At 49.1% G+C, this 19,530-nt stretch overlaps 1 long non-coding RNA gene across 1 annotated transcript; it reads left to right on the top strand.

Annotated features, from left to right (window-relative positions):
• The first annotated feature begins 58 nt into the window (after positions 1-58).
• LOC115528670 lies at positions 59-18,217 on the top strand. Its single transcript, XR_003973339.2, has 3 exons — positions 59-1,411; positions 13,587-15,232; positions 17,893-18,217. It is a non-coding gene; the product is annotated as an uncharacterized LOC115528670 (long non-coding RNA).
• Positions 18,218-19,530: the final 1,313 nt, after the last annotated feature.

Below are 19,530 nucleotides of genomic sequence, written 5' to 3'. Positions count from 1 at the left end.
GAGGGCCCAGGACACATCCCGATCCTGCGAGCTTGCCCACATCTCCGTGTACGTAACTTCCCAGTGGCTTGGCCAGCGCAGGACCAGGGCCCCGGGCGGGTTAGGAAAATCGTCCCGTGTGGGTGTGCGTGTGGGTGTCCCGGCCGATCCCAAGCCGTGACCAGAAGCTGGTTTCTCTCTTCTCAGCCCCTGACTCCCAGTTCCCTCCCTTGTAAGTGTCTCCCCCTCCGTCCCTCTGTCTCTCTGTCCCACGGGGCAGCCGAGGGCCCCCAGCTTCATGCTTTGCCCTGCCAGTCGAGGGCTGCGGTCGGTTGGGACATTTTAAGTCTTGGGACCACCCTTGGCCTGTTGGCCGCAGGTGGGATTTCGTGATTTGTCTGGACTTCAGCCCCAGAGCCGAGGCACGGGGCCAGCTGCCCCGAGTGCGCGTGCTACCAGAGGCGGTATCTCGGACAGAGGGGACGTGAGACTCTGAACGGTGGCATCCTCAGCTAAGAGGGGGCGGGACGCCGCTTAGGGCTTCCGCACAGACATTCACTTTCCAGAATGGCAGGAGACACCTTCACCGAGCCCTGCATGAGAAGAAAGCAAACCTCACACAGACTCACGGCCGCCCTTGGCTCAGGCCTTCGGGTGAGGTGAAGCCCTCTCACCTCACCTGGGGGTAGCTCCTGAGGGTCTGGGGACCCGTGGCTGCCCCCCCCCCCTCCATGGTAGAGGGAAACAAGGGCTCGTTGTAAAAGAGGAGGGAGGAAACCCCACAGCCTGGCCCTTTGGGGTGGACAGAAAAGCCCGGGCTCCTGGGAGAATATCCCGCAGGCCCGGGCCCACGGGGCCACCCCAGGGCCTGGCGCTGAGGTGCCTTCCAGCCAGCGCAGCGTGAGGCCACTTGCCGCCTGGAGGGATCCGAGGGGTGAGGAGACCTCACCGTCAGCATCAGTCTCCCTGGCAACACAGTGTTTTTGACAAGTCAGGCTTCTGTCCTATTAGTTTCCTGTCGGTTGCTTAGTAACCGCCCAGGGCTCGTTCTCAGTCACTGTGTGTGAGCCAGCATTCGGGGACTCGATCCTGGAACAGGGTGTCCCTCTGCTTCGCTCTGCACCGAAGTGCTTTGCCCTGCCCCGGTGGAAGGCGGTGGGAGGGGCACGTCCTGTCCACCCCGCGACAGCAGATGGCGGAGAGCCAGTAGCCTGGGGTCCGCTTGAAGGTCAGGCTCACCGTCTGTCCCCATCTTCCCTTTTTGCCAAGTCCCTGCTGTCCCTGGGCTCGGCCCTGTGGAGAGACACCCCTGCAAGGCTCCTGGCCCCCAGGCTGCCCCGTAGACTGGATGGCATGCTAGAGGGAGACAGGTGTCCTGAACACCAAGCCAGCGTTTGGGTCCGCTCTGTCCACAGATGGTGGCCAGCTGCAGGTAAGCTTATCTGCTTCCTGAGGTGCTCAGTGCTCCCCCCGCCCCAATGGGACTTGTCCTAACATCCTGCCGTCCTGCAGCCGCACGCCTCCAGGTGTCATTGGCCAGCAGACATCGTGTAGCTGTGTGTTCACTCTCAAATGTCAAGGACGGCCAGTCACTGCCCGTCTCCAGTGCAGCCCGTTCTATATTCATTCCGTGTAAAGCTGCTGGTAACGACGTCACACTCCGGGACCAAATTACATATTAGGTGCAAGTGGAAGAGAGCCAACGTGACCATGGCTTGAGCAATAAAAGGGCTCCACTGCATGCTGCCACAGGAAGGTCACAAAGAATGCTGCCTTCAGGTGCGGCTTGACGCAGCAGCTCAGGTGCTCCCTGGGCTTTGCGGCTCTGCCTCCTGATTTAGGCTCAGTCTCCGAGTGAGAGCCCGGGGCTTCGTCGGTGGGGCCGGCTGACTTTGCGTGGTCCCCGGTGGTCAGCAGGGAGGGCGTCACTCCGGAGGAAGTGTAGTGGCGGCTCACGTTCACATGTGACACGCACGTAATAATGACTTTTGTCACTGGGACCGCAGGGACACAGGAGGCAGAAGTCTGGCTGTGTGATCTCGGGCAAGCTGGTTGGCCCCTGCGCGACTCGGTTTCCCCACTGGTAAGTGGCGGCAGTAAGGGGTCCCGCCCTTATCCGTCCACTGTCCCACGGATCCCGTGAGGTGCTGGGCGTAAGATGCTCGCCTGGGGCCGGGACCATTCAGACTAAGGAAGCGTCTGCCCGCGTCGGTGCATTTCCCACCCGTAACGGAAAAGAGAAACGGTTTGTCCAAAGCGCCTGGGGTAACCACAGCCAGGCCGACAGAGGAGACCCGAGTGGAGGCCGTGAGAGGACAGTTCTGATAGCGTAAGACATGAGTCAGGAGAAACGCTTGCCGTAGCCGGGAGCGTGGGGCGCGGGGGGGGGGGTGTTTAAGTCGCTTACGCCCTTAAGCAGGTCGACCGTGCTTCTCGGACCGTCGCCTGCTGTCTGTCGGTCGATGCAGCGCTGATGACGTGACATCGCAGGGTGAAGTGAGAGAGCGGCATCCGCCGTCTTCGGGGCCTGGGCACCTGCTCCCCTTGCAGCCTTGCGCTGCGCGAACCCCTCCCTGAGCGAGCCTGCGTCCCCCCGCGCACCTCGGGGCGTCAGGAGTAGCTGCCGTGGTGCCCGAGGGAGACCCCGCGGCACTTCTCCCGCACCCACACACACCTGCTCCGAGGCCGAAGGATGTCAAACCCCAATCGCACCAGGCCGCTCACGGGCGAAAAGAAACTCACATTTGTAACATTTAGTGGGGAATTTAGGAGGCTCGATCCTGCCTTTCCAAATATTTTCTGGTCCCGTTCTCTCTCTCCCCCATCCACTGCCCTTATCTCCATATCTTTATATATACTTAGATGTCTGCAAATAATACCTTACAAGCGGTGGGGTGTGCCTTGGGATGGGAATCGGAGGCCGGACCTTGGGCGGTGGCAATGCCGCTGTGGGCCGCTCAGAATCGGCGACAGGTGGTGTCTCAGCTGAGCGGAAAGTGCACTCGAGGTCCTGAGGGGTTCGAAGATGCTTATCTTGCAGACCAGGAGAGGCGTTACAAGTGCTCACGCCTGTCAGTGCTTAGGTGTGGGGCCCAGTGCTGTCCCTGCCCTTCCGTGCCCTGACCCCGGGGGTCCAGTGTTGCCCCTGCCCGTCCCTGTCCTGACCCCTGGAAGCCGGAGGGAGGGGGCCCTTGGTGTGACAGTGATCGCTGAGCCAGGAGTGACGGGTAACACGATTACTCAAGCACTACCTGCTTGCAGTTGAAAGTTAGAAAATGCAGACACACTTTGTTTTTAAAATAAAAAGCTCCAGATTACACTCCTGAGAAGTGATTACTTGGGCATGGCGTGCATTTTCACTTCCAGACATTTTCATTCTCTCTCTGTTTATAAAACTGTAATCGTGCCGTTATTTTGTGCTATTTTGTGTTATTGTTTTGTAATCTGCTTTTCCTACCGAGCAGAATGTCATAAGCTAGTTTTTCTGTGTCAGTACATAGATCCCGACCACCCCCCTCCTCACTGCTCACCGTGGGGTGTGGGGATGGGCTGGTGGTCTTGCTGGGGACTCAGTTCCTTGTGTGTGAGTCTGCCGCAAAGGCCCCCTGGCCTCTTACATCAACCCTCCTTTGTTCTGCGTGGCTGTCAAGGTATCACTAGGGTATACTGGAGCACAGCTGGTCACTAGAGTGACACCATGAAGCCGAACGGAATAAAGACATCTATCTACGCGCAGACCGGTCCTCGGCCATCCGTGGGGAAGGAAGAGCTCTTGGAACGTGAGGCGTCCTTACGCGGGAGTCCTCAAGTGGGTTTGAAGCAGCTAAGTGTCCGGGGAGGAGCTGGGGAAGGCTTCGGGGCCAGAGAACACGGCACGGTAAGACGCAGAGGGCACCGGCCCCGGGGGTCACGTCCCACTTATGACTCCTCCGGGTTATCATATCCTGCCGATGACTCACGTGTTTTCTTTAAGGCACAATTTGCTCATCTGAAAGGTAAAGCTATAGGAGGTTGTGAGTATTAAGTGAGAAGACGTGTACGGACGCACCGTGGAAAATTCCAAGGACCAGTGGAACTGTGGCGTTCCTGTTACATAATAACAGAAACTCTCCACTGGTTGAAGTACCTAATCCACTCAACATCCCGGACGAAACACATGCTACCATGGGTAAATGCACTCCTGACACTTTGGGCCATCATTATGGGATGGATATGGCTGGAACGATCAATTAATCCGAATTAGATACTGGTGACTTCACGGCACAGGCTTATGTTTATACTCTTAGTAAAACCTGACCCTGCTTTGAGAAAAGCCACCCAAATTCCAGCGTTCCAGAGAACTTAAAAAAACCAGAAGATCCTTTTAAGTTTATTTATTTGAGAGAGAGAGTGCACACGTGAGCAGGGGAGGGGCACAGAGGGAGGGAGAGAACCCCAAGCAGTCTCCACACCCAGTGCAGAGCCCGATGCAAGGCTCGAACTCACACACCACAAGGTCATGACCTGAGCCGAAATCAAGAGTTGGATGCTTAACCAACTGAGCCACCCAGGTGCTCCGAAAGCCCTAGGAATCTTTTGAAAGAAAGGTTCCCCTCATTCATTTTCAGTGAATTACTTATAATTGCATGTATAATTCAAACTTGCCTTTTTAAAATCACGGATACCACGGACTGAGACCCAGGACTCACAGCATCTTGTAACGTGTCACGTGGCCACACTGCACGATGTGGTGCAGGTGGGGAGGCGTGAGGAGATACGGCTGAGGAGAAGCCACGGGTCACAGGTGTCAGTTTACGTTAATGTGACAATCTCTTCCGGGACATCAGACTTGATCCCCTTGGAGATAGCCCGCGATTTCCACTTTTCATTTACAGGGTTCCTAAATGAACCCTTACAGAGAAACAGGCAGGCAGATCTCTTCCCAGGAGTTAATGAGGATCTTTCATGCACGCATGTGAATTTCACTGCAGTGAAATGACACAAATACGTAATAATCAAGTTGGCAGAAAAGCGCAGTAAAAGCTAAGTAATAGGTGCGTGCTCTCGTTAGACCTCGGGAGCGGCAGGGAAGCATCTCAAGATTAGCCTGGTGTCGTGGTTCCGTGTGTGCACATGTAAGTTCCAGTTGCGTGGTTCTGACCGATCCAGTCACAGGGAATCAGATCTTAAAGTGAATCCTGGAAATGATAAAGCCCTTTGGAAGGTTTCCTGCCTCTTCTGACCTCTTGAGTCACTCTGCCGATGTGTTCAGGGCACCAGGTATGGCTTGAAAAAACTGATCTAATGCCATGAAGAATCTGTTCTTTAAGACAGTATATCTAAATGTATTCACAGGGCTTCTACATTTGCAAAAACTGTCGCATGTGGGTCATCAATGAATTACTATTCCGGTAGGGGAAGGTGGCTTCCCTCCGGGGCTCTCCAGAGAGACAGAACCAATATGGGCCGTGGATGTCTATGTATGGGTCGATCCAGCTGCCACCCACGACGAGGTTGGTGCCCGGGGAGTGGATCACAGACCCCGGAGACGGTGAGCTCGTCGTCTGCAGGCAGGCTGGGGACTCAGGCAGAAGCCGATACTGCAGTCTGGGGCAGAATTCCTTCTTCAATAAACCTCCGTGTTTGCTCCCAAGGCTTTCGACTGATTGGATGAGTCCCATCCATATTCTCAAGGGTCATCTTTTTACTGTCACCCGATTGAAGATACTAATCATGTCTACGATATATCTGCATGGCAACATCTAGGTTAGTATGTGACCGGACAGCTGGGCACCACAGCCCAGGCAAGTGGACACAGCGAATGTGCCCATCACGGGGGCATTGGCGGTGTTTCTTGAGAGAACTCGCAAATTTGTACGGACTCTCTCGGCTAACGTGGATGTCCTAGTGTCAGTGGCTGAATTTATACCTGGGCCCCCTTTTCCTCACAACGTCTAGAGTCGTCGTGAATTTACTGTTTAACGTCTATGGCCGCGGGATAAACAGACAAATGTTAAGATGTATTTTCCGTTTGTCTCCAACTCCTCATGAACTTTAAGGAAATAATTGCCTTCGGGATAGACATCTGGATGCTTTGAAAAACTAGCATTTGGCGGAGCTGAAAGAGTGCTTGAAGCGGCCTCGAAGCCGCGTGGGCCCAGCTCGCTGGAGCTCGATGTGTTTCTTGTGCTAATGTGCGCCTCTGAACTTCTTTAAGATGCCGAATTATTCTCTTCTTGGATGGGGGCAATCAGTTCTCTGCCGACTATCATGAAAAATGTAGATAAAAGCAAAATTTCAAATGCTGTTCTACAAAACTTATTTAATCATCTCTGGCTTATTGTGGAAATTTATGCGCGCTGTGTGTTGACGGATAGCTGCGCGGTCCTGTCTTGGCAGGTGCGATAATAGCCAGTTGAGTGAAAAACGCGGCTTACTCGTCTGTGCGGTAAATGCTTGCCCGGCGAGCAGAGTGCAGCCAAGGGCAGGCTTACGGTGAGGGCAGGAGACAGTTGGAACTGCAGGCATTTGAAAGGTCGTCCCCTGCCTTCCCCCCAAACACAATTTTCTGCTGCTGCTGACGGCAAGTCTGGCATGATAATGTTATAACTTGATTTTAAGGCTTTGATTCATGATAGGATGCAAATGCTACCAGAGCGGCAAATGAAATGGAAGCTGTTAGCTACTTTCGTTTCTCAAGGACCGGTTTGGGGTCTTCCCTGATCTGGTTCCTGGAGCGGGGAGGAGAGAGCTCCGGGGGGCTGGGGGGCAGACCCTCGGTGGAGGCGGGCTGGCTGTGCGCGCTGGGGTGCCGCGAGCTCTCCCTCCTCCCGGTTTTACCCGGAACAGACCTGACTGCAAGTGTTCGTACAGACGTGAAAAACAAGGGTTAGTATTTCAGCACAACTTACACGACATTAAGTGCTAGTGACGGAAGGAGTAACTACAGGGTGTAGAAAGTTCTGGACGTGAGGGAGAGTGTGGAAGGGAGGAGGTGGTGTCATGAAATAAGGCTGGATGGGTAAGAGAGGGGAGGTCACTGACGTCAAGAGCTCTGAGATTTACACTGGGGATAACCGGGGGCCATTAAAAATTCATAAGCGGGACAATAGGAGACCATGTTGGCAGGGAAATGTGACACCTTCTACACATTTCCACAAACTCTAAATTTTTTTTTCAATGTTTAGTTATTTTTGAGAGGGAGAGAGAGAGAACCAGCAGGGGAGGAGCAGAGAGAGAGGGAGACACAGAATCCAAAGCAGGCACCAGGCTCCGAGCTGTCAGCACAGAGCCCGACGTGGGGCTCAAACCCACGAACTGTGAGATCATGACCTGAGCCGAAGCAGGTCGCTTAACTGACTGAGCCACCCAGGCGCCCCTCTCTTCGTTGTCATTTTCAAGAGTAGGTCTAAGAGAGTTTTCCGTCTGCATCGCATGTTATGAACATTTCATAAATATTTGTTAAATGATACAATACATTTCAGTTAAACTTCGGTAATTTTATATTTGAATTTTTTTTAACGTTTATTTATGTTTGAGAGAGAAACAGAGCATGAGCAGGGGAGGGGCAGAGAGAGGGAGACACAGAATCCGAAGCAGGCTCCAGGCTCCGAGCTGTCAGCGCAGAGCCTGACGCGGGGCTTACACCCATGAACCCTGAGATCGTGACCTGAGCCGAACTCTGGTGCTTAACCAACTGAGCCACACAGGTGGCCCAGTAATTTTGTATTTGGAAAACGGTTGGTAAGAATGTGTTGCCTAGCAGTACCGAATTTGGAATATACACACAAAATCACGAAAAGTCGGAATTGTACACACAAAAGTAGCACGTCATAAAATATTTCAGAATCTTCAGGTATAATTCAAAAAGCTTGAGGTCCTGTTTAGTGGGTAATTTTTAAACTCTTTTTGGGTGTAATTCCATCATTATGAGAAATCAATAAAAAGATTATTACCACAGTCATTTATTTTATCGATGCTCAGAAGCCAAATAAACAATGAAGTAAGACTTTCTGCTTGTCAAAGCTTTATGCACCTGTACGCAGGGAACTAAAGCAACATGTGTAATTTTAAAAATCAATGTAAAAATTATAGTAACCAAGGGAGATTCTTTAAGTAATCAGAACACTGTGAAATTGCTCAAAGCATGTTAATAACTCATCATTTGGAAAGCCCAGCTGAAATGTGGCCTGTGGCATAAAATACAGGGTCCCAGAGGACAGCACGGAAGCGGGGGGCCCGGGGCAGGACAAGCTCCGTGTTGTGGGCTCCCAGATCCTGCGGCACCGCTAGGAGCTGGTCCGGGGTGGGGGCGGGGCAGCCTTGAGAGAGCAGCATGGTACTGAGGGCACCTGGATGGGACTGAGCCCCATTAAGACTTCTCTCCAGACTTTGAGTCGGAGACCTCCTCGCCTTGGGGCCCAGGACAACCCTCCCCCCAACCCAGGTAGGTTCCCTGGCCCTTACCGCCCATCTGGGGTGCCCCACCCAGTTCTTCAGTCTCTCCCGCCCTCAGAGTCCAGGGCAGTTTGCGACCGGACAGCGTGTACCTTACGTCGATGGTGCTGGCTTCTCACTGGCCCCACGGAGTGTTATCAAGCTTCCTCTCGTGCGGATCTGGGAGGACAGAGCCAGCCCCCAGTGGAGAGACTACTGTGTGCGATCAACTTCTTTCCAGGGCATTAGTTCATTTTATGTGATTTCTCTGCTCAGGGCCTTTCCCTACTTTCTTTTCCTATGCATATTTGGCCTTTTTATCAGCCTTTTTCTTAATGCTTTGTAAAAATTCTGTATTAGGGAAATCAGCCTCATGGGATGGGAGTTGGAAAAAAGCGGTTCTTTTCACCTTTTTACTTTCTGCGGGGATTTTGCCCTTTTTGAAGGTGTTCATTCATTGTGAGATGTAATCTTGTGACGATTCTTGGGAGTGGCAGATCTTTGTCTCTTGAGGGACAAGGAAGACTGATGAGGTGTTGCTGCTGTTTTTGAGGTAACAAGGAGACAACTTTGTCTTTAGCCGTCTTTGAAGGTGGTTCTGAAGAAGAGGCTTCAGGACGTTTTGAGCAGTGAGCGAAGCGTGCAACTGCCCAGGGTCTGTGTGTGCAGCTTCCCACTGGACGACCGTGAAAGATGACACCTTTCACAGGTGTATGAACCCCATCGTATTTGTTAAAAACAACTCTCGTGATGTTAGAGTGGCCCGAACTATGAGCAGGAGTCTGCAGGGCAGAGGATGTGCAGTAGGAGGGTGGTAGAGCTTCCCAGGTGGATGGAGTGGGCACTGGGACAGCCGGAGGGGGGGGTGGCAGGAAGAGGGAGGGTCCCATCATGCAAGGCCCCGTGTGCCATTCTGAGAGGGTAGCTCTGTCCCAGGGCAGTGGAACCTCTGGACCCCTCGACTCAGGAGCTACGGGACCTGTTTTTAATCTAATGTATTTGTTAAATAGAAGACATTTTACTTTTTATTAGTTGAGTTCACTTTAGCAATATCGCCTAACTTCTGGCATCTGCGAATGTGACCTCATTTGGAAAGAGGGTCTCTGCAGACGTTGTGTATGTGAGATGAAATCAGGCTGATCGGGGTGGACACACCCCAGTGACCTGTGCTCTTGTAAGAGGGAACTTTGGACATAAAGTGCAGACAGAGGAGGCATGTGGCGGGGGAGGGGCAGAGGTCACAGCGACGCAGCCACAAGCCACGGGGCGCCGAGGAGGGCCAGCGGCCACAGAAAGCCACAAGTCCACCCAGGTCGTGGTACTTTGTGACGGCGGCCCCGGGAAGGTCACACAGGCATCGAGCACCAAACGCGGAGTGTGGTTAGTGCCAGTGGGAAGAAAACTACAACACAAAAACACTGGAGAGGGCGTCTCTTGCCACTGGTGAGACCCTAGCAGGGCAGCCGGTGTGAACTGGCCAAGCTTCCGCGTCCGCTCCGGGAGGGGTGAGGACTCGTGTTGGGCGTTTGTTCCCGGGAGAACACGCCCGCTGGGGGCCGGCTCAGAGCCCAGCCCGCAGGGGGACTTCTGCAGGTCGTTGCGTGCGTCCGAGGACAAGAGTGGTGGTGGCACTTTGTGTTTCTTTTCAGGAGACGTATTCAGTGCGAGCCGATGTTGGCTTGGACGGCAGCCCACATGGCCCCGGGATGTCACATCGGGTGAAAGAGCTTTTTGAAAGCCTAACCTTTGCTCAGATAAGTCACACTGAAGTTCAGTTTGATTCTGGGAACTTGACTCCTGGCCATCATATAAAGACATATGTTCCATTTTCAGGATTGGGAAGTAATGCTTTGATGGTTGACAGAGATTTAAAGTGATCACCACAAATATTGGCCCAACAGTTTACTCTGTTTTAATTATGAAGGATTTTTTTATGATGTTTTATTTTGAGAGAGAGCATGGGTGGGGGAGGGTCAGAGAGAGGGAGAGAGAGAATCACGAGCAGGTTCCACACTGACAGCGGGGCTCGGACCCACGAACCGTGACGTGAGATCATGACCTGAGCTGAAATCAAGAGTCGCACGCTCCACCACCTGAGCCACCCAGGCACCCCTTGATCATGAAGGGTTTTGAACATACCGAAAAGGAGCAAGTACTATAGACCCACAGGCGCCCCATGAGGATGACAGACGTGAGCAGCATGGGGGATTTGCTTCAGGTGTCTCCGTTCTTGCTGGAACCTGTGACGACACAGGTGAAGCTGAAGCTCCTTCCTCTCTTTTCTATCCCTGCCTCTCTCAGGTTCATGGGCGTCATTCTCGTGCCCGCTTTGGTGCCTTCCTGACACGGGGAGGCAAAGCTCACATGGTTTTCATTTCTCAGATATTTTGTGCGTTTAAAACACATAAGTGACTAAAGAAATTGTGGTTTATATACACAATGGAATATTACTTGGCAATGAGAAAGAATGAAATCTGGCTTTTGTAGCAACACGGATGGAACTGGAGAGTGTTATGCTAAGTAAAATAAGTCATACAGAGAAAGACAGATACCATATGTTTTCACTCTTATGTGGATCCTGAGAAACTTAACAGAATACCATGGGGGACGGGAAGGGGAAAAAAAAGTTAGGGAGGGAGCCAAACCATAAGAGACTCTTAAAAACTGAGAACAAACTGAGGGTTGATGGGGGGTGGCAGGGAGGGGAGGTGGGTGATGGGCATTGAGGAGGGCACCTGTTGGGATGAGCACTGGGTGTTGTATGGAAACCAATTTGACAATGAATTTCAAAAAATAAAAATTAAAATAAAAAATAAAAAAAATAAAACACATAAGTGGTATTAGACCACATTCCATCTTTACACAGCTTGCTTTTTCGTTTCACATTTTGGTTTTCAGATTTATCTGCAACGTACCTGTTGCTCTAGTTCACTCATTTCAACAGCCGCTGTCGATGCTCTTGTGTAAATGAATCCTAGGCTTTCGTCTCCCTTCTGAGGGCTGTTAGGTTGTGTCTACATTTTTATATTAAAGAGTTTCCTGCGGTAAACATTCTCATATATGTCTGTGCTCATTGGGTGTTTTTACACTTAATCAACCTTCTTTGTTTTTAGTGTTTATTTATTTTTGAGAGAGAGAGTACAAGCAGGGGAGGGGCAGAGAGAGAGGACGACACAGAATCCGAAGCAGGTTCCAGGCTCTGAACCGTCAGCACAGAGCCTGATGTGGGGCTCGAACCCACAAACTGCGAGATCGTGACATGAGCCGGTCAGATACTTAACCTACTGAGCCACCCGTGGACCCCTACACTTAATCAACCTTCTTGATTGGACACTTAGCTTCTTCCTTTTTGGTCTTTTTATTTTTTTATTTTATTTTATTATTTTTTTTGGTAATATATGCAATGAAGTCGATAGGTGTCTGTCCATCCTAGCCTTATCTCATAAAAGATTTCATGTTTGTTCATTTCAACTATTTAAAAATTCCCTTCGTGATTTGTTCTCTGACCCTTATTCGTGTGCGTGGGAAAATGCATGCTTCCGTGCGTGATTCATTTCCAGATGGGTGTGGGGTGGGTCGTAGCCACCTTTTTGTTAGTCATTTGTAACGTGACTGCCTTGTGGACGTGCTTGCTTTGATTCCAGTTCTCGGGTCTCTGCTGAGAGTTGCTGTGTGATCCGGCACGTGGGTGATTTTCATAACCGTTTCCGGCCTGCACTGCCTGACCGTTGGAAGCGTGTGTCCATTGCGTTAAAGCTTCTCAGGCATGCAGTTTCAATCTCCCGCAGACATACTCATTTTTAAAACCTCTCACTGAAAATACGTTTGAGACCCACAGAATGTTGTGAACCTCTCTGTAGACAGTTCTCTCGTATATCCGTCACTCCGCTCCAGCTAATGTCAGCGACGGACGTGGCCAGACTACACTCATGGAAACTAACGCTGCTAAGTGCTCTACAGACCTGGTGTGCGTTTCCCGCTTGTCCCTCTGATGTCCTATGTTCACACCAATCGCTGGCCCAGGATTCCGCACTGAGTTAGCAGTCATTCCTTCTGCCTGTCTAACCTAAGACAGGGTCAGCGTCCGTCTCTTCAGCCGTGAGCTTGAGGCTTTTGATGGGACTGGCCAGTTATTTTGTGGGATGGCCCCGTACGGGGTGGAACAGTGTTCTCCAAAGATCCGTATTCACCTAGAATCTCTGAATGTCACCTTCTTTGGAAGTAGGGTTTTTGCAGATGTAATGAATTGAGTTAGAATGAGGTCATGATGGATTGGGGGGGGGCCCTACCAGCAGTGACCGGTGTCCTTACGAGGAGGAGACTTTGGTGGCAGACACAGACGCCCAGAGAGCAGGAAACCACTTCTTTATCTCCGTTTGCTGATGAGCAAACCGAGGCACACAGAGCAAAGCAAAGCCTTGCACCCAAGGTCGCGCAGTGGGCCCTCGGCTTCAGAGCCTCTGCCTGCGCGCCCTGGGATATGCATTTAAAATACGTTTCATTTCGGATGGCTAGTTAACCAGCCTTCTTCCGTTCAGGTTCTTCCTGGTGGATCTCTTTTGTTGGCTGCTACTTTTCTGCCATTATGTCTTAGTGTGTTTCCTCTGAGCACTTGTTACCAGGTTTCTTGGTTGTGGCTTCTTCTGCTCAAAGCCTGGAATTCATGAGGGCAAAAAGAGACTGCAGGGAGCTCACTGCCATGCTGTCCACTGTCCGCGGCCAGTATGCCGCTTCTCCCCATGGGTCAGAAGCTTTCTGGCTTTACTGAATGCGACTTCTGTCCGGGATTTATCGTTGTACTAGTCTGTGGGGGGAGGTAGAAGTCCTACTCCGTTTTCCTGGAAGAGGACGTAGACAGAATTGGCTTTTGAAATTCAAATACTCTTCAATCAAGACATATTTTAGGGGGCGCCTGAGTGGCTCAGTCAGTTAAGCGTCCCACTTCGGCTGAGGTCATGATCCCACAGTTTGTGGGTTCGAGCCCCGCATCGGGCTCTGTGCTGATGGCTCGGAGCCTGGAGCCTGCTTCCGATTTTGTGTCTCCCTCTCTCTCTGCCCCTCTCCTGCTCACACCCTGTCTCTCTGTCTCTCTCTCTCTCAAAAATGAATAAACATTAGCAAAATTTTGAAAAAGACATATTTTAGGACTTTTGTCTGTTGTCCTAATTTCCCCATCTCCTTTCTAAATTTAGTAACACTTGAGGCTCAGCAAGACGCCTGGCACAGGAGAACCCAAGGCCTCTGGAAGTTCCTTCTCTAAGTTTCTCTCCTGGGAGCTCACGCACATCCATAGCTTCACTCCTGTGGCAGGAGCTCTGTGCCAACCCTCTTTCTGATTTCTGAAATCACTGAAGCTGTGATCCCCTGGGAAACCTGCCCCACATGGTATTATCTGCTCCCCGGGCTCTCGACGTGAGTTTGGAAATGAAGCTTGGAGTTTGGAAATGAAGACTGATAGGTGGTGCTTCCGCATATCTGTCCTGTGTTGGAGCGTTTGTTGGCAGCTGGGCTCACGGAAGTCGTCCAGGAGGATCTTGAATTTTTCGAGGAAGTGTTATTCGGACATCGAGACATCTGTCGATACTCTTTGATTCTGTATAAATGATGATCAGTGAAGACGCACAGACTAGCTGTTCTCACGTTTTCACATCCTACAGTGACTACGAGAATGGCTTCGGGAAGAAAGGTCAATTCGCGGGACACTGAGTGCCAGCTCAGAGCCAGCCACAGCCCCGAGGAGAGAGGCCACGTGGGGCCATGCTGTCCACCTCTCCTGACTCCCTTCCCCATCACCCAGACTAGCTGGCGACATTCATGGCATAATTATATGCATCCCCGTGCAAAGACTTTCGAAAGTTCATCTACGTCAGACCCTCCCAGGATCACCCCGTGAAGTCCACCCTTACAAGTCACTTAATGTTTGTCTGGTCCTCGGTTCCCCACTGTACGTGATACCTTTGAACTTGATTTTCTCTCTGCAAGGTCCTTTTCAGCTCTGAATTCCCATGACTTTTCAGTTCGGAGGAAGGCAGTGTCTAAATGCAAGGTTGTGATCACCACTTTCTTTTTTTGTTGTCTAATTACGGTTATGCGAGAAGAATGTTCCCTCTCCTCAGGCAGGGCTTTTAAAAATGCAAATGTAAATGTTCCACGTTATTTTTCTTTAATGCTGTGACTCCTTATAAAGTAAAAAACTAGCAGGATTATGAATACGTGATGGATTTTTGGATGCCTTTCCAGCATGTTCTTTACTGAGAAACAACAGACCGTAAGTCCCGTCCAAACAACCCAGAAATTAATGCCTCGTGTGAATTGTTGACTGTTGCTTAGCATTTTGGCCAGAATCGGTGATTAAAAACTGAGGGGTATGAACAGAATGGACTTGAAAAATTGTGGAACTCATGACACTAAGTCCAATTTTTATTTACACGAGACTGGCCAAAACCTTGAAATTTACTTATAAATATTGGTTCCTGGTGAAAAACTTGTTAAATTCCTTTGCATCATAAATATTGGAAATATTTAAGGACGGTGTAGCGTCTCCGATTCCAGACTTTGAAAGGCTAGGGGAAAAGCTGAGTTACGCACGGTGATGACTGGGGAGTCCTCACCCTAGCTCTGCATGAAGCTGGTTTTCCAGATAAAGCCTCCGCGGTTCTGCCCAGTGTGAGTCAGGCCTCCCCTTGGCAGTGGACACGTCTGAGCGTTGTGTACCCCCTGAATTGTTTTCTTCCCTCCACCTCACCCGTCCTCGGGCCCTGCTCTCCTAGGTACCAGAGATGGGCACGAACCCCCCCAGCTCTGGCCTTCTGGGCGGTGACTGATGACGTATTCTGAGGTAAGACCCCCTCTGCCTTGCTCCCTGATTCTCTCATCTCCCGAAACTCCACGGTGTCTCCCTCTTGCTTGAAACGTCCCTCATTAATGCACAATCTCTATTAGAATTGCCAGAAGAAAGTCATCTCCTTAACTGTCTTGGGATTTCCATTGTCTCCACCCGGGAAAGGAGGCCCTCTGGCCCTCTGTGCTCTGTCCTTGAGCAGTGATGGGTTTTACTCCTTGGAATTTTCACCCCATTACGGATGCCGAATTCTTTTGGCTTCATGATCTGTCCATTTGGCGAGCTCTGTGAATGGATTAGTGGTTTATGGAGAGATTGTCTCTGTTATATGGAGCCAGAGAATCTGGTCTGTTGCTCTCTTGTCTTCGTTTTTGTTTTTGTTTTTCTGTTCAAATTAGTTAAGTGTCATCGTGCCCACTGGGAAGTGGCAAGGTGTGTTTCTGTGTTTATGCTTGATCCATGGTTGAAATTTTAGAATGAGAGCTGTCAGCTTTCCCTCTGTGTGTATAGATCGCAGTCAGAAAGGCCTTTGTTTTGGGGAACGTGGGTGGCTCAGTCGGTTAAGCATCTGACTTTGGCTCAGGTCATGATCTCACAGCTCATGAGTTCAAGTTGCGCGTTGGGCTCTGTGCTGACAGCTCAGAGCCTGGAGCCTGCTTTGGATTCTGTGTCTTCCTCTCTCTCTGCTCCTCCCCTGCTCATGCTCTGTCTCTGTCTCTCAAAATTAAGTAAATGTTAAAAAAATTTAAAAAAAAAGAAAGGTCTTTGTTTCTCATTGTGTAAATGTTGGTGTTTTCCTACCTCCAGATGGTATTACCAAATTAGATTATAAAGTCTCTGCCTGAAGGCCTATTCTGATTGGTTCATAGATAAATAAGTGATTATATACATTCAATTCTTAGAAATTTAAGAAACTTAACCTGTAATTCTTTCAAAGTGAAAAGTTGTTCGTAAAGAAATCAATTTGGAAATACTTCAAGAATTCTGGTTCACACAATTTTGACAAGTCTTTGGCAAATAAGACTAGTTTACTATTGTTTTAATAAAAACAAACCCTATTCTTTGAGCTGTCACGGTGAAGTATAAACCAAGGGTGCATTTTGTCTCTTCTTGGGTATATTCATCCTAACCCTACGTGGGTGTACGGACCGAGCAGGCTCTAGGATTGCTTCTCCTGATGGCTAATGTGGTACAAAATGGAAAAGGGAAGTTAACTGATATTTAATCATTATTCTGACAAACTTGATTTCCAGAGTAATTATTCCAACTTGAAAGTAGTTCTCTAGACTTTTAGGTATTTTGAAAATCTTGGACTGATACTAAATTCAGTTGATTGACATCTTCTTTAGATACATGCATCGTTTGCAAGTCAGATCGAATACTGAAATGTTATTAACCGTAATTTACATTTCTATACTCTTCTTTCTTATTTGCATTTGCTGCAGACAGATGCCAGCTCTCCTTAGGTTAAATTTGTATGGGTAAATGTCCTGCTGCATAGGACGCACACAGATCCGTGAATGTCCTCACCACCTGTGATGTCTGTCTGTCTGAGTCCCCACCTGCTTTACCTGTAAGAACATGGTAATAACACGGTGTTATTGGTCATGGTTTCAATTATCCTTTAAAGGGTTAGTTTTGTCACACGTTGCTTCTTTAACTTGAATTTAGCATTTTCTAAGCCAGTGGTTTTCCACTGGGGACTCATGTCATGAACCTATGTAGTCTTTTCAATATTCAGGGGTTTAGGACCTATTCCAAGATGGGAGAGTCTCTTTACCTGATATTCTTGATAAAGTCTTGGCGTGTTCATGATGCACTAAGTCAAGGATATTGTATGCTCTGTCTGAAGATACCTTTCTCTGTAAGAACTATGTTCATCCATTCTTACAAATTGCAAACACTCCTTCTTTGAAAATAGCGTCAATGATTATGTTTGTGGATCTTTTTTTGTCTAAAACCCACTTGGATTGACTTTTTTCTCTTGGGTTGAAAGCCACAAAACAACTAAAGCCCTCGTCAGTTGTATTATTCTTGTAGTGAATTCATCAGATCGTTCACTTTGCAACATTATTGGTAGTAAATGAACCATAGTTATTTTAAGTCTCTTGTCATCGAGAGCTGTTTGTTAATTTTACTCTGCTGATTTCCAGAAATTGCTTGCAATGAGATTCTGGCAAGAGCACTTCACCTTCTACAGAGGAGGGTGTCCGCAGAGCCTGTGGACCAGCATTAGGACAGGCATTCGCGGGCACAGGCTTCCTACGGCATCATTTAAACCATTGGAGCTCCACTGGTGGCTGAGTCAGGACTTTCAGATTCCAGCAAAGAACAGATGGGATCCCGAGACTCTTAACTCAGGATCAAGTAGAACGAGAATTAATTAATTACAATAGGACTGGCCAAGCTGATGAGGGATGACTGTGGGCTTTATTTGGAATATGCTTGATGCTTTCGTGGTTTGTTTTCTGAATGCGCAAGAAAGTTCTTTCTCCTTCCTCTAAGAGTTCTACAATTTATAACAATTTGGTAGACCTTGATTTGTAATCTGTGACAATCACTTAAATGACATCGTGTTCTCCCTGCTGGATGCATCTAGAATGCTGAAACTTTTGTGGAGTCTTCTTAATTTCATGGCAATATGGTTATCTTTACAGGTTCAGTAAGAGCCTGTCCTCATGAAAAGGGCGTGATTGGAAACACTGGTTATGCCACTGAGACTTTGACTGGAACGTCACATTTGGGAACCATGCTCACCGAATCACATGGGACCAGATGTTTCCAAGGAGCTAAGGTCCGCTTTATAGAGCTGATGCTTCAAAGTCCTCTTGGCAAAACTGGTCTGGTACTTTGCTCACCGGGCTCCAAGCCTCACAAGTGAGTAAGGATGGTCACTTCCTGGAAGACTCAGGAAACTTGAGATAGTTTGGAGACCTCAAGAAGAGAGGAGTTCATCTAAATCTACATGTTTTGCAAGTGAAATCTGATGCAAGTTCTCGGCTTAGCTTCCTTGCGTCAACAGTGGTTTTTTTTTTTAAATGTTTATTTTTGACAGAGAGAGAGAGAGAGAGAGAGAGAGAGAGAGACAGAGCATGAATGGGGGAGGAGCAGAGAGAGAGGGAGACACAGAATGCAAACAGCCTCCAGGCTCCGAGCTGTCAGCACAGAGCCCGATGCAGGGCTCGAACTCATGGACTGAGAGATCATGACCTGAGGCGAAGTCAGACGCTCAACCGACTGAGCCACCCAGGCACCCCAGCGTCAAGAATGTTTTGTAATCCAGTCTGAGGGTCCTTAAGAAAACCTCTAACAAAGCATCTTAAGAAGGCCTATATGGAAAATTACCATTCTTATAGCACCTAGGTAAAAATAAATGAAGCCAGGTCTAATGAGGTCAGTTTTATTTTGTGAACAAGAATAATCTTTCTTTGAGATTACTTTTGATCAAAAGGCTGTAGAGATACATTTTGTATTTCAGTAGAAAATTTGCACCTTCTGTAGCACCCATCCTTCTGAGTTATCAGATCCTTGTTCATTGTCTTTGAACGATATTATATTTTGTGTAAATTGTGGTTAACTGATGGATATGCAAACTCTTGTGTGGTAGAGATTTAGTGGGCTTTTCTGCTTGTGGAAAAGACGGATTTAATGCCTGGCTGCATTTGGACTGGCTCCCGTTGCCCAAATTGCCAACTCTTGCCAAATTTGAAACGTCCCCAGGTTCTTTCCCATTTTTTCTCATTTTCCCCTGATTTGAAGTTACTGAGGACTAAAACCCAACTGCGACTCCTGCCTGGGTCTCCAGGGTGCCCCCAGATGGCCCATTTTCCCAGGATATGAAGGAGACCTGGTAGCTGAAGTCGATGACCCGTGTCAACCTGAAAATTGCCATTTTGATGAGTCCAGAGGTTTTCACCCAGTTCAAACAAAAGTGGGTAAGGTGGTTTCCCTCCAACAGCCACCCTGACTTCATTTTAAATGGCTCCAATCATGTCAAATTTTTACACCTGATTATGCATCATCACTGTTTTCGCTGACTGGAACTCTCTCTGAACAAGTCGCCATCTGGCTACTAAGGTGGCTTGGTGAGATGCCCTCATACAAGAAGTGACCAAGACCATGGACAATATGACCAAGAATATGGACAGTCTGCCATCAAGAAACTCAGGAAATGAATATTTTGTTTATTGTGAATAAATGGAGATTTTGCTTATTATGAGCTCAGTATCTGTGAATGAATGATAGAATGAGCAGTTTTCTGTGGGCGTGTGACACAAGCCAGTGGTGCCTTATAT

The sequence above is a fragment of the Lynx canadensis genome, chromosome D3 (assembly GCF_007474595.2).
Source record: "Lynx canadensis isolate LIC74 chromosome D3, mLynCan4.pri.v2, whole genome shotgun sequence".
Classification (NCBI taxonomy): domain Eukaryota; kingdom Metazoa; phylum Chordata; class Mammalia; order Carnivora; family Felidae; genus Lynx; species Lynx canadensis.
Note: the sequence above shows the minus strand (reverse complement) of the source record. Positions and strands in the feature narration are given on the sequence as shown.